We start from the raw sequence: 14,569 nt of genomic DNA on the forward strand, positions 1-14,569 counted from the left end.
TATATACCTTTCTTTAAACAAAAGGTTGCTGCATTCAATGTAAGGCTGCCACCAAAGAAGCTACGCAGAGTCAACAGATTCAGATTTGACTTGCATGATTCGGTAGGACCTCTTAATGCAATAAGCCAATAACAATATGAGAGGGGCTGGGGCGTCGTCCAGACCTTCGGATTCGGTATTTTGACTATAGAACATGATACCGGGGAGGGGAGGGTATTGTGATTGTCTTTTCACCGGTCACCCCACATTCTTGCCACCGAAATACAGAAATCTGTAATTCTGTATCCGATGTCTGCAACCAGTAGAGGCAAAAGGTGACGACAAAGCGCATTTTCTTAGCCATAACCCGGCAAAATGTTGGGCTGCTCATCAGCAGGTTTGTTTATTTCAGGCATATCTGTTCATAACGGGGATCTTAATCAATAATAGCTTTGTCGACGGCATCTGTTCACGAATACTAGTTTACTTCAGGCATCCATTCCATTCATAATTAAGTCTGCTCCCACTCCCAGTCCTGCAGTCCACTAGTCCAGTCCGACCGGTTAACCTACTCTCCAAGTGTGGTCCCGCTACTCAGTGCCATCCCTTACCCTTATTAGCAAAGGTAACTATGAAGTTCGGTACTCGTCCATGCACATTCACCTCCGCTGCACTGAAAAGCCCAAGGCTCCAGCATGGTTGGGAGTGTGATAATAGCTTAGCAGCTCCTTAAAATCTATACTGCCGGACCGGAATGACAGAATACCCAAGGGCTTTGACCAATCGAAACCCCCATAAATAAATTTGATGAATAGCTAGCTGATCGATCATCAGTCATCACTTTTATAAAAATAATTATTTTTGTTCTTATTTTTTGTCACACGTGAACATATGGGAATTTTAAGCAAGGCCTATGTGTAATTATTTATTTTTTTTACTTGAGTGGTGTTATTGTAAGATCGTGGACGGACACAAGGCAGTCTGTACTTCGATGTTTGAGGAATTGGCTGAACCAAAAAGGGAAACAAAGGAGATAAGGAAGTGGCTAGACATCAAAGAAAGGGTTGCCTATATACCCTTCGTCCTTCGACGAGGGATCAGGCTACTGTAGTTTGCCGGCATTGGAATTCCGACGAGAAAAGAGAAAAAAGTGGTGGATGTCTGATATAGAGAAAATGCTGAATGAGAGAAAGGGAATGAAGTAGCATCAAAGTGATATGTTAAAAATGGTGTCAAGGCCCCTATTTATAGTTTTTTGGTGTATAATCCAGTAGTTTTTTAAGTTTGTGTTTTTCATATTTTAAAATGTTTTATACACATATTTAAAACACGTGGTTAAATATCTTTGTAAAATTATTTTATTAATTATCACATGTTTAGTTCTTTCATTTATTTTTAGAATGTTTCCATGTTTGTTCCTTATTCAATAATAAGGATGCTTTCTTGATTTCTAGAATATTTATTAATTATATTGAAATATTCACACTTTGTAATGAACCAAATTGACCCAGGTTTGATTGATCTTGTCACGGTCGTTAATCATATGGTTTTTTTTTTTTTTTTTTTGTCTTAAAATGACTTTTAAATTGAAGGTGAATATGGACTTTTTGAAACTTCAGGGTTAAGAAGTGGATTTAAAAATCCCTAACTTTTTATGAATATAAAACTTAAAGCAGTCATGATCCCATATGGTAAAACAAAAATGTAGAACGCAAAACCCTTTGAAGATTTCATCTTCTCCACCGGCTTTTTAAGAGACTCCATAAACACTATCCGCTCTTTTATGTATCACCCCCTAAACTGCCATGTTTGTGGTGGTTTTGCAATTTCTTACAAGTGTCTGTTTAGAGGCAGAGATCAAGCTTTCGTGTAAACATTCAGTTTCTTTTCTCCTAGAGTCTCTATTGGTAGGTTCTCTAGATGAGACGTAGGATCAAATTCTGCTGCCATTAGGGTTGGTGTGGGTAGTGGATATGGTGACGGGGATATAAATTTGATTGGTTAGTGCAATAGTAAATTCTTGGGATGGCCATGATTGAAAATTCAAAATGGTGTTCAAGAATGAGAGAAGCCCAATGTTCTAAATATTGATATGTCCAATACGTCGGTAGGGCGTATTGGGCAGTATCGTACTGTTTTTTTATTTTTATTTTTCAAATTGGGTTCAAGGGGATCGGTTTAAGGTTCCTCCACCCTTGAATCGATCAAAACCCCGATACACCCTTTGTAGGGGTATATCAAGGTGCTCCCGATATAATATGTATCGGCCAGCATGGGCCGATAGGTAACGATTTTTTGAACCTTGAAAAGTCATCCGAACTTATGCAAAAAAAATAATAAAAAAAAGATTTTCTGATTAATACACTGTATTTTGCGCTTCATGATGACATTTTAGCTCCCAAACTTTAAAATGCGATGATTTAATACCTAATTTAAAATGTAACATTTTAGAGGCATTTTAAAGTTTCGTAGACCAAAGTATCAGAAATTTTCCCTTAAAAAAAGGCCAGAATCACTAGCCTCTTTCTAGACCCCACTTTTGGTTCGGCATTGGGAAACGCCTCTATAGGGGAGAGTGTGTCTGTATGATCCAATCATTTTGCCTTATGAATCATTTAGTCTCCAGACAAGAAGAATAACATGGAATGATGGTTCGATAACACACCTCGAAGATAATATTGTAAACATAAACAAGTCAAATTAGGAATGCGTTCGAAAGGAAAAATTTTTAAAAGAAAGAGTAGGAGGAAAACAAAATAAAATACGGTTCATTCTGGTTCATTCCCAGATCAGACTGGGGGTTTGTAATTGAATAAAAAAAAAAAGATTGTTTCTTTCTTGAAGTTGATCAGCATCGTCAGAGAATTCAGAATTAATGCAGAAACAATTCAATTCTCTGCAACTGCAAGCATGCTAGATGCAGACTGATTCCAATGTCCGGAAGCTATCATCGTCTTGTCCGATCCATTTGGGTCGCATATTTGCGTGTTCTAGTCAACAACGTAAATGCTCCTCCAGCATTTGGCACCTGTGGACTGTAGTTGAACGAGAAAAATAAAAAGAAAAAGACAGAAATTAGAGGGTGGCTGGACAGAAATAGACATATTAGAAAGGATTATCCTAGTCTATAAAAACAGGTAGCTTTGTACATTTATGTTTACGGAGACGTGGGCATGAAAATTTTCGAGCCCTGAGCCATTTGAGCGTGGTTTCCAGGATCGGCCGATGAAGTAGCTAGAGCGGCTATGAAAGCTTTTACACTCAGAGTCGCACTGTTTTGTTTATGTTTATTAGTTTGAATAATGGCCGATTGTGAAACCACGCTGTGTTGTTTGCAGAGAATCATTGATAGCTACATCTGAAGTACAAATAGCCTACCCTCGTCCCATTGCCTAATCTTCTCTCTCGAGCTGTGCCATTCTTTTCCTTTCTTGAGGTTGCCGGTTGGTGAATCTCTCTCTTCTTTCCGAAGACCGGAGACAGAGTTATAAAGGTTGCCTGACCCCAAAAAATCTTCTTGCAGAATTCTATGGGGTGGTAGCTGACGCCTGACGGGAGCTCACTGTAAAAGTAAATCCAATCTCTTGGTTGACTGCGGCCTAGGCTGTGTAGGCTGCTGCCTAGATAGCCATAGGCCATAGCCTGCCGCCTCGATGCTTCCCCAGTGCAAATTTAACGGCTACGAGACATCTTGCAAATTAAATTGCAATGCTGCAGGGGTCTGAGACCCTGCTTCCAGGTTCCAATATATAATCTTCAGCTACACACACAACCGACTGAAGCTTGTTCGGTCATCAGTGACGGTGAGGCTCCGATCGGATCCAAGACTGGAAGTTGAGCCTGGTAAAGGGCGGAATCACCTTGAACTTGGAGGGGACCCAATGCACCAGCTTCATTCATCTTGTGGTTGTCATGAGCCATCCGTTGAGTATCGATCTCAGCGAATTCATCTAAAGAGTCATATTATATTACTAGTCAGGATTCAGGAACCGTTCAATTTGTTCAATTTGTTCAAATTTAATGTTCAAATTCAATGTTTGGTTTCAACGCAAACGCAGTCCACTGAAACCTATATTCTTAACTTATGTCAATGGACCGGATATTGAATTAATTCAACCAAATCCAATATAAATTTATTACTGACCAGTCCAGTCCAATCTAATAAATTTTTTGGACCGGATTGGTCCAATTTATTGCCTTTTTGGTCTGTCCAATCTGTCCAAATTGATTTTAGACTGACCCCTTCATTCAAAACAGGTCCATTGACACTCTTATGCACAGCTGGCTTTATTTATACCTTATAGAGTAAAATGCAAAAAAATTCCCTGTGTTTTCTAGCAATCATAAAAACCTCCCCTATGTTTTCACTTTAACAAAAACCTCCCATCTACTTTTTTTTAAAAAACATGCAACCACCTCCCTTCCTCGGTAGAAAAGCCAATATAATTAGGGGTATCCATGGTTTGCTTAACCGAACCACGGGCATATTTTGCAAACCGAACTGGTACCATTGATTTTTGTATCAATTCGAACCAAAATTGAACCGAAACAAGCGATTAATAGGTCTTCGGTTGTTTTTTTTATTTTTTCATTTTTATTAAAAAAATGTTTCCTATTTAAAATAACAAAGGATTCAGATTTTGATTTGGAGAAAATAACAAAAATAAATATAAGAGAGAAGAAAACCAGAGCCCAAAGTAGAGATTCAGATTCAGAGAATGAAAAGAATGGGGGAGAAAGAGAACTAGACGACGACAATGGTGACAGGTAAGGAGAAATGGTTCGGTTTCTGTCTGTTGATCTATTCTTATTCTCTTTCAAAAACAAGAAGAAAGATAAGTAGATAAGCGAATGATGGCAATGATGACGATGACAACAATGGGAGAGGAGCAGTGGCAATAGCTAGGGTTTCTGGCTTTTGTTGTTCAAACAAGAAGAGGCTAGAGGGTTTTGGTTTTGGCCTGGGTTCGAATGTTTGATAGAAACATTAGTATTCCATTTTTTTGGTGCTTGGACCGAGAGAGAGGGGCATTGGGGGCTAGGCCGCTAGGGCAAAAAGATATTAAAATAAAATAAAAGTATAGTAAATATATATATATATATATATATATATATATATATATATATATCAGTCAATTCGGTTAATCGTTGTTTTTTTATAGGTTAACCAAAAACCAAATTGATCCTTTGTTTTTTTTTAAATCAAACCGAATCGACCGATTCGGTTAATTGGATTTTTTGAATCGATTTCTTCGATTCGGACCGATTTTTCAGTTTCTTATGGACACCCCTAGATATAATGTGTTTGTTTTTCTAAATGCCTATTTTTCCCTTATGCCTAGATATAGATTTATTAAAATACCTTGTTTATTTTTTCTCAAGAACCGAGACCAGAGTTGTCGGTCTTCTCTCATGTAAAAGACAAAAATGTCCTTGTTCATTAAATTTTCAAAACATGCCCCTCCTCATCACCCATGATCTCCATCATACGTTATGTATTCTTCGTCTTGGTCCTTTCTTTTGCCCTCCACTAGAGATGTTTAGACCAAAAAAGAAAAATGCAAAGTTACGATTTTGTCCATTTTTAGTATTATTGGATGGATGGTTCAGGGATGTAAGTATAACGGACGCATTATGAATGAAAGGCGTGTGTGGTGGAATCACTATGGGTTTATTTGATTTTGATATTTGTTTCTCTATCTGAACCAAATATAAGCAGCGGAGCTATCATCTCTAATTTCATTGACGTAAAGCATAGTCATAATTTGGTGTCGCAAGACCTTTAATCGGAATTTGACTCCATCTCCAATCTCATAGACTTTGACTAGAGCGATTTTCTTCTTCTTCTTCTTTGACCCATCAACCGAGCAAAGGTGAGAATCATCTTCCAAACAGTTGGACTTTGTGGTTGGTTTTGAGAGTTTTTAACAACAAAATGTTGTATTTTCTCTTGGAATGTAGGAACCGGTGATAAGAGAAATAAAACGAGCAAATTGGAGTAGATAAAAGCAAGGGTAAAAACGGCTAGAAAGAATATTTATAGGTTGGTCCAGCTGTACAACAACAAATATTTATGCTAATGGACATTGCAGCCGTTAGAATACGCCATCTATTAGAGAAATGGCAAAGCCAGTTTCTGAAGTTTGGTGCGTAGTTGCAATGGTTTGTCTTATAGGCTTAGTTTGGAAGAAGTACAAATACAAATATATATAATGCAAATACATACAAAATAATTCAAAATACAAGATTTTTCACTATACATATGTGTATTTATATTCTTTCCAAACTGAGCTATACTCTCAATTACGCGAGTAATTCAAACTTTTTAATTTCATTTATATGTGTTAATTTCATTATGGTGTTCTAAATTTTGATGAAACATTTTTCTTTATGAGATCTATAAGGTTGATGATCGCTTGAAAAGTAGAAAATATGCTCGAAGCACTGAGGGGATATAGATCTTCATTACTACCTATAGAAGCACAGAATATCCTTGATTACAGAGCACTTGATCTCCAAAAATTCTACTCAAATGCTTCCGTTTACTACAATGGTGGGTTTCTTATCGTTGCCAATCCACTAAGACATTTTCAAGACACGCTAAGGAGACTCTAGAATTGATTAAGGCCATGGGTATGCAATGGACATGACAAACTTGAGAGAGAGAGAGAGAGAGAGAGAGAGAGAAGGCTGGTTAATTTGGTTCTCAGCTCTCGGAAGAAAATGAACAGTGTTTTGGAGGGTATTTTAATAAATTACATCTAAATAGATAGACATAAGGGCAAAATAGGCATTTAAAAAAATAAGCACATTAAGCCGGCTTTTCTACCAAGGAAGGAAGGTAGTTGCATGTTTTCTAAATAGTACAAGGGAGGTTTTTATTAAAGTGAAAACACAATGGAGGTTTTTATTAAATTGGTATTTCTTTTTGTATCTTAATGCTAATTTTTATTGGTTTATTATTATTTTTAGGTAAAATTATAAGAAACATCTAAATAACAATTCTATAAACCACCTTTGTGTGTTTTGACCCTAATAATGGCTTCACCTATAGTTTTGAAAAAACGAAAAGTGCAAATACTTCCTTTCCATTGGCTTTTCAGTAGTGAAGGCACTAAAGTTACCAAAATACCCTTATCATTGTTAATGGATTATCATACACAATTTAAAGTTTCAGCTTTGCCCTCCACTAGCTTATTTTGTCAAACAACTTTCAAAGATTAATTCCCATTACTCTTCTTAGACAAAGTTAAGCAAAAAGGCTGAAGTGAAGTTAAGTTAATGCATTACATCAATATTTTTTATTTGGAATGATGATGAAAGGAAGGTATTTGCACCTTTTTGCAAAACAATAGGGGAGGTCTTTGTTAAGGTCAAAATATTGGAGAGTTTCATAGGATTGTTAGTAAACCAGAGGAGGTTTTTATAGTTTTCCTTATTTTCAAATGGAAGTTAAATTGATTTTTAAATAATTAAAATCTATTTAAATTTGATATTTTATATTAATTTTTGAAATTAGTAACAATTAAATTATTAAGTATATTAAGTTTTATTAAATGTAGGTTCCTAATGAAATTTAATTAACTATATTAAGTATTTATTTTTAATATAACTTAAGTTGGTTTTAAATTAGTCAAAATTAATTATAAAACTAATAATTGTTAGATAAATAATTATTTTATTTTATCAATAACTACTATTTTTTATCAATAAAACTATTTAATAATTATTTTATTTTATTTAATTAACTTACTAAATTATTTTTATTATGGTTAATTAATTTTTATTATTTTCAAATGGAATATAAATAGATGATAATTTTAAATGGAGGAAGATTATTTAGCGTAATAATATATCATTGAGTATCTCAATTTTAATATAAGTAATTTGTACTAATAATTACAGTTTGATGTAAATATATCTAATGTATATAAAATTATGGTTAAATTGAAATATATATAGATATAGATAAATTTAATGAATTTTGTGAAACTTAATAGACTAATGGAGATGAGAGAGAATTAGTGGAGTAGTTATTGAAGGAGAGAGTTAATGGCATAATTAATGAGGAGAGAGATAAGTGACTTTAATGAGGAGTGTTAAAAGTCTTAAAGATTATTCCTCATTACTTGAGTTATTTTATTCAATTTTAAAATTAAAAAAAAAAAAAAAAGATAAGTGACTTTATGGAGAAACCATAAAGTATGAAAGTGCCAACTTGGCATATTCCATTTTAATATATAGATACTAGTGGAGCCTGTGTGATGCATGGGCTTTGTTAAAAGACTTTGAGCCAAAAAGAAGCTAGGGATGCAACTTGGGTGGGCCCAACCTGAGCCCGCTCCAGCTTAATCAAAGCTTTTGCATAGGTTGGGCTTGAGTTTTCTAACTTCAAGTTAAGCTTGGGCCAAAAAACCTTAAGCCTAACCTAAACTCTGGTTGGGCTTGGAATGAGGTATCAAGTAGCCCGAGCCCAACTCAACCCAATCTTAGCGCACCCAACATTTTGTACATATCTACATATTATTAATCTATTTCTACCTGGAAAGTGGGCAACAAAGCTAAACACGTTCAAGCACAGCTTGAAATGTTGGGTTAAGCTTAGGTTATGAATGGGTAGATTAACTAAGGCTTAACCTTGAGTTGGGCTAAAGCTTGAGCTTTAGGTTTGAGACTTAGGTTGGGCTTGGGTTGAGCCTCAACCCGACCCAACCCATGCAATTTGCACCCTAAGAAGCAGCATTGTTTTTAATTTAATTAATAAGTTAATTATGTAAAGTAATGTTCACTAATTAATTACCTTTAACTAAGTTAAGTAAGCTAAAAGTGGCCTCCATTAAGTTAATTAAGTTGTCTTATGTTACCTAATTATTTTAGTGAAATTAATTTATTAAATTAATTATGTTAAGAAACATAATTTAATTATGTTTAGAATATATATATATATTATCATTGAATATCGCAATTTTAACATAACTAATCTTTACTAATAATTATAGTTTAATATAAATGTAAATTATTAAAAGAATTAAAGGGAATGAGAGAAAGAGAGAATGAAGAGTGTTAAAAGTCTTAAAGGTTATTGGTCAATAGTTTAGTTATTTTATTCAATTTTAAAATTAAAAATTTGAATGGACTCGATCTAAAGGCTAGAGCTTGAAACAATGTAAATTTTGAGTTGCAGCCCTACTCACTAAACCATTATTTATTTTGTTTGGTTGCTTTATAAAACATAAGATGTTTTAAACTTTTTTTTTTTTTGTTAATGGGTTAATTAATTAACTATTTGGTGAGCATTAATTTTCATATGAGCACCTCTTGTATTACTTAAATTAATAATTTGTTAAATAGAAATAATGGTAACTTTTGTTAGTTAATGAATAGTAATTATAATTTTTATTAATTATAGATAACATCAATTTTGTAATTTTGATTAATAACTAGAAATGCAATAAAGTTTTTTGTTTTGATAATTGTGATTAATATTAAGTTTCTTAATTAACAATAATTCAATAATTTTGGAAATTCAGTAATTCTGTTAACAACAACTACTTTATTAGCCGTTAATACAATAATTAATTTTGTTAATCTACAGTAATTAACACTATTATAATTATAATTAGTTTTTCTATTAAATAAATATGTTAAAATTACGGCTACTTATAATAATGTTAATTACTGATTCCAAATTCCTAATCCCACAAACCGAATGGACCCTAAGTTATCTTGCCATTTGTGATATTAAATGAAATAAAATAACTTTTATTAATTTTTCTGTCCATATAGAATCCAAATAAACAATATATATAACAATTCCAACTAAAAGTTAAACATAAACAAATGAGGAAATAATTTCCCAAATCCACATCTGTATAAAAGATCATTTTAATGTCAAGAAATTTATACAAATAAAATGTTAATAATGGAATAATTATTTTAGCACTTAAAATATTTAAATTTGCACATCATATGTATCTTAAATATGTTATATATTTTTATAATTATTGATTAATATTTTAATTTACATTAAATAACAATATATTTATTATTTACAAAAAATAAAAATTTGTTTCAAAATATTCAAAAATATAATATAAAATCGAATCTATCAAATTCACTAATCTACATTTATGTCAAAAAGTGTGTTTTAATTTCAGAAAATTTATATATATGAAATTATTACTAATGGAATAATTATTTTAGTAATTAAAGATTATGAATTTGCATATGATATGCATCTTAGAAGTTTTAACAGATTTGATATATTTTAAGTCAAATTATTAATTGATATTTTAATTTATATTTGAGAATTTAATGTTTGGTCACTTTTTTGCTTATGCTAAAATGTAAAAATGATAAAATGAAAAATAATTGATATACAAATAAAAATATGATAGGTGCATATGTATTTTTTTCATATACACCATTAAAAATACATTTCTTGTATATTTATACATTATTTATGAGTATTTGACATTAAGTTTAGTGTTATTAATATATTTATAGAGTTGAATACATTTCCCTAGTGTATCCAAGTGTTTCCATATTTTTTTGTGCGTACCCATTCATTTCCAAAGCATATCCATCTGTTTGGACCTTTGAAACATTAATGATAGCGCATCTCTTGCTTGGTCTTTTGGGCCAGGTCCATTCAAATTTTGACAAAAATCCAACTCAAAACTGCCCAAATTGTACCCCTATAAAAAATGTGCAAAATACCATGACTCCAAGAATTCAATTGGTCAACCATTCACCTGTTCAACCATATGATATGATCCAAATGTGACAACGCTGAGATGCATTCTTTAATCTTTATTACACTTGGCAAAAAGTTGACCCAACCCACGAACCCGACCCAACCCAACCCAAAAAAACAGGGTTAGGGTCTCATATTAGCTACCCGAATGTGAAAATGACCCGACCCGACCCAACCTAAAAAAAACTGGGTTGGGTCATGGGTCAACCCGTTAAACCGATTGTCAAGTCTAATTGGGATTATTTATGCATTGTTAGAAGTTTCCGTTCTTTAATTTTTTCTATTTAGTTTCTACTTTTTTATTGTTTCCTCTTTAAATTGTTAAATGTTCAAGTTTTTTATTTTATATTTGGAATTTTAAGGTTAATTCTTTTAATTTTGACATTTATCATGTAATTTTTCTTTATTTTTTTTTTAATTTCAATTATTTTTTGGGATGACCCCAATTGACCCATGAGTCAACCCTAACCTGAATATTTAGGGTTAGGGTCTAGCATTTAACAACCAAATCCGAAATTCAACCCGAAGTACCATGACCCAACCCGAACCCAACCCACCCAACCCAATTGCCAGGTCTAATCTTTATTGATCACAATGGAACTAACCAGCAAGAAGTCATTTTCCTACCATACCAAGAAAAAAAATAAAAGAAATAATTGAGCACATCCCTAGAGGAGAAGATTCAAACTCGAATTCAGACTCAAGCGAGCTTAGGAATATGTTCAATATGTTCAATATGCCTTTCACAGGCAAATTGATACAAACACACACACAGGAGATCACATTAGCACCCCACATGCACATCTCAACGTGCATTGAGAAAATCTCCGTAGTTATCATGGGGAGATGTTCCCAATACGGGTGAGAGGTGATGTGGGGCGCCGATCTGATCTCCGCACAGAATGCTTAATTATGGGATTTGCAAGAATGATGTAAGGTCGCTAGCTAGATGTAAGTCATGTAACAAAGACATGCGATTAATACGGACTATCCCCACTTTGTAGTCCCGTGTATGAAGGAAATAACAATATTTATCTTGTATTCTTGTAATATCGTCAACAAGCATCTGAATGAATGGACCATGGAGATTCCAATGTCTCATTGGTACGTTACAATAATTTTAAACATCCCTTTTCTGGATGTATTTTAAGACCTCTTTAGTACATATATGCAATAGCACTACGGAACTACTAACCATTGATTGCACATTTAATGAAGTAAAAATAAAAAAAAAAGTCCCCATTAAAGGTTGTTGTTATCCATTGTTTAACATCATTTTTCAATACCTTGGGCTCAATACCCGTCTGAGCCCATTTCACCAATTCAAGCCCTGTGTCGGCCCAAGCCCAGCCTGAATGAATGTGTAAAATTTGTACTGCTCCTTTTAGAGTGGAGATCGGGCTAAACCCTGAACTTGATCTAGGCTCCCAGCCCACCCAAGTTGTAACCCTAAACCTAAACGAAGAGTCACACATTACACGTAAAGGTTGTCTGAAATTTGAAGGAGACGCAAGTGGAGTTATTTTATTGTAGTTGACAAATTTTTAATGTTAGGTGGTCACTGTTATGATTTGTTTTACACAAAATAAAAGTTAAAATTGTCATGGTTTGGCACAACCCTTGGGGATCAAGGATCCATTTGGATGAGTTTAAATGCCGATTTAGTGCACATGTCCATTCTAATTCTTGCTGGTGTTTGGTAAGAATGCATTTACTTATTGAAAGTGACAGCTTTCACAAATTTTAAGGTATGCTTGCATCCAAAGTGAGAGCAAAGTTTGCATCTTAAAAGTGATGCAAACTTTTGCACTTGAAGTTGAGCAATGTAAAAGTAGGTAGATTCCAATCTAGAAATTCATGTTTAGACCCATTTCTAGAAATCCTTTGGCAAGAAAGTAAATTTAATCAATGCAAAACTAAACCAATTTTGCATTTGCATGGACCAAAAAGCATTCTACATATTTGTATTTGACTATTTGTATCCTATTTGCATTCTTCCCAACCCAAGTCTCTAAAATTAAATGGTGCAAAAGGGATTTTTTTGGCTCTCATATATATATATATATATATATATATATATATATATATATATATATATATATATATATATATGTGTGTGTGAGGTGTGTGTGTGTGTGTGTATATGTACGTATGCATATTTGTATATATGTATGTATGTATGTATGTATGTATGTATGTATGTATACTAAAGTAAAACTTGCTATGTCAGCAGTCCTCTCCTTGCTACGTTACCCAAATCGAGCAATTCTAGAGGGGGTGCAAGATTCCCTCAAGAAGCATTAGGAGTTTCCACTTAACATCGCTTATCTCTTTTTTTTTCCTCTCCTTTTTATTAGGAAACTAACTATCCCCCCCCCCCCCCACTTTCTCCTAAATTATCTCTAATTTCTATTTATCCTCTCCCCAAATTTTCATTATATCTATCTAACAAAAGTTTAAATTAAAACATTTGACAATTATTTAAATATTATAATGAAATTATATTAATAAACTTTAAAATATTTATTAAAAATACAAAAAAAATTATAATAGGTTTAATAATATTCATATTATTAATAATTTTATATTTTTATGAAATTCATATTATGGATTATTCAATTTAATAAATAAATAATAATTTTAAAACATAAATAAAAAATTGTTTAAATAACAAAATATTAAAATAGATAAATAACTATGTAACAAAATACTTAAAATTACATAATAACTTTAAAGAAATAAAATTTAAATAACAAAAAAGATTAAATTTTTTGGAACTACAGACAGACCCAATGCAAATTTCTGATTTGCACTGTAGAGCTATAAACATTCAAAAGGTCAAAATCCCACACTCTATGCATCCATACCCGCACGTGAATTGGCATAAATTCCGAGTTGGCACCTACCCCAAATGTACTTTGAGCCTACAAATTCTAACCTTGGGCTGAACTGTCATTCTCCCTAAATTTTTTTACATATGATTTAAATATTTAACATAATCAAATTTTAAATAATTAAAATAACAAAATTATGTAATAATAGTATAAATTATAATTTCATGGATTATTAAATTTAATAAATAATTATTTTTTTAAAATTTAAATAATGATATTATTTAAATAATTAAATAATACTAAAAACTAAATCATATCATCTTAATAACAAAATTATGTTATAACTTTAAACTATTAAAAGAACAAAAGTAATTATAACTAACGGGGCCCCATGTGATGTATGGGATGTGGGACCCCTCCTTGTCCCTCGCCCCTTTACCCAAATCGAGCAATTCTAGAGGGGGTGCAAGATTCCCTCTAGAAGCATTAGGAGTTGCCACCTAACATGGCTTATCTCATTTTTATTAGGAAACTAACTATCTCCCACTTTCTCCTAAATTATCCCTATCTCTCCCTAATTCCTGTTTGTCCTCTCCCCAAATTTTAATCTATATCTATCTAAAGAAAATTTCAATTAAAACATTTAACAATTATTTAAATATTTATAATGAAATTATGTTAAAATCTTTAGAATATTTATTAAAATACAAAAAAAGTTATAATAGGTTTAATAATATTCATATTATTAATAATTTTATACTTTTATGAAATTATGTAATAACAATATAAATTATAATTTTATGGACTATTCAATTTAATAACTAAATAATATTTTTAAAACATAAATAAAAAATATTAAAGATAGCTAAATAATTATATAATAAAATATTTAAAATTACATAATAACTTTAAATAAATAAAATTTAAATAGTAAAAATATTAAATATTTTACATATTATAAATATTTAACATAATTAAATTTTAAATAGTTAAAATAACG

The sequence above is a fragment of the Nelumbo lutea genome, chromosome 1 (genome assembly GCF_056320005.1).
Source record: "Nelumbo lutea isolate HS-2025 chromosome 1, American lotus-T2T, whole genome shotgun sequence".
Lineage (NCBI taxonomy): Eukaryota > Viridiplantae > Streptophyta > Magnoliopsida > Proteales > Nelumbonaceae > Nelumbo > Nelumbo lutea.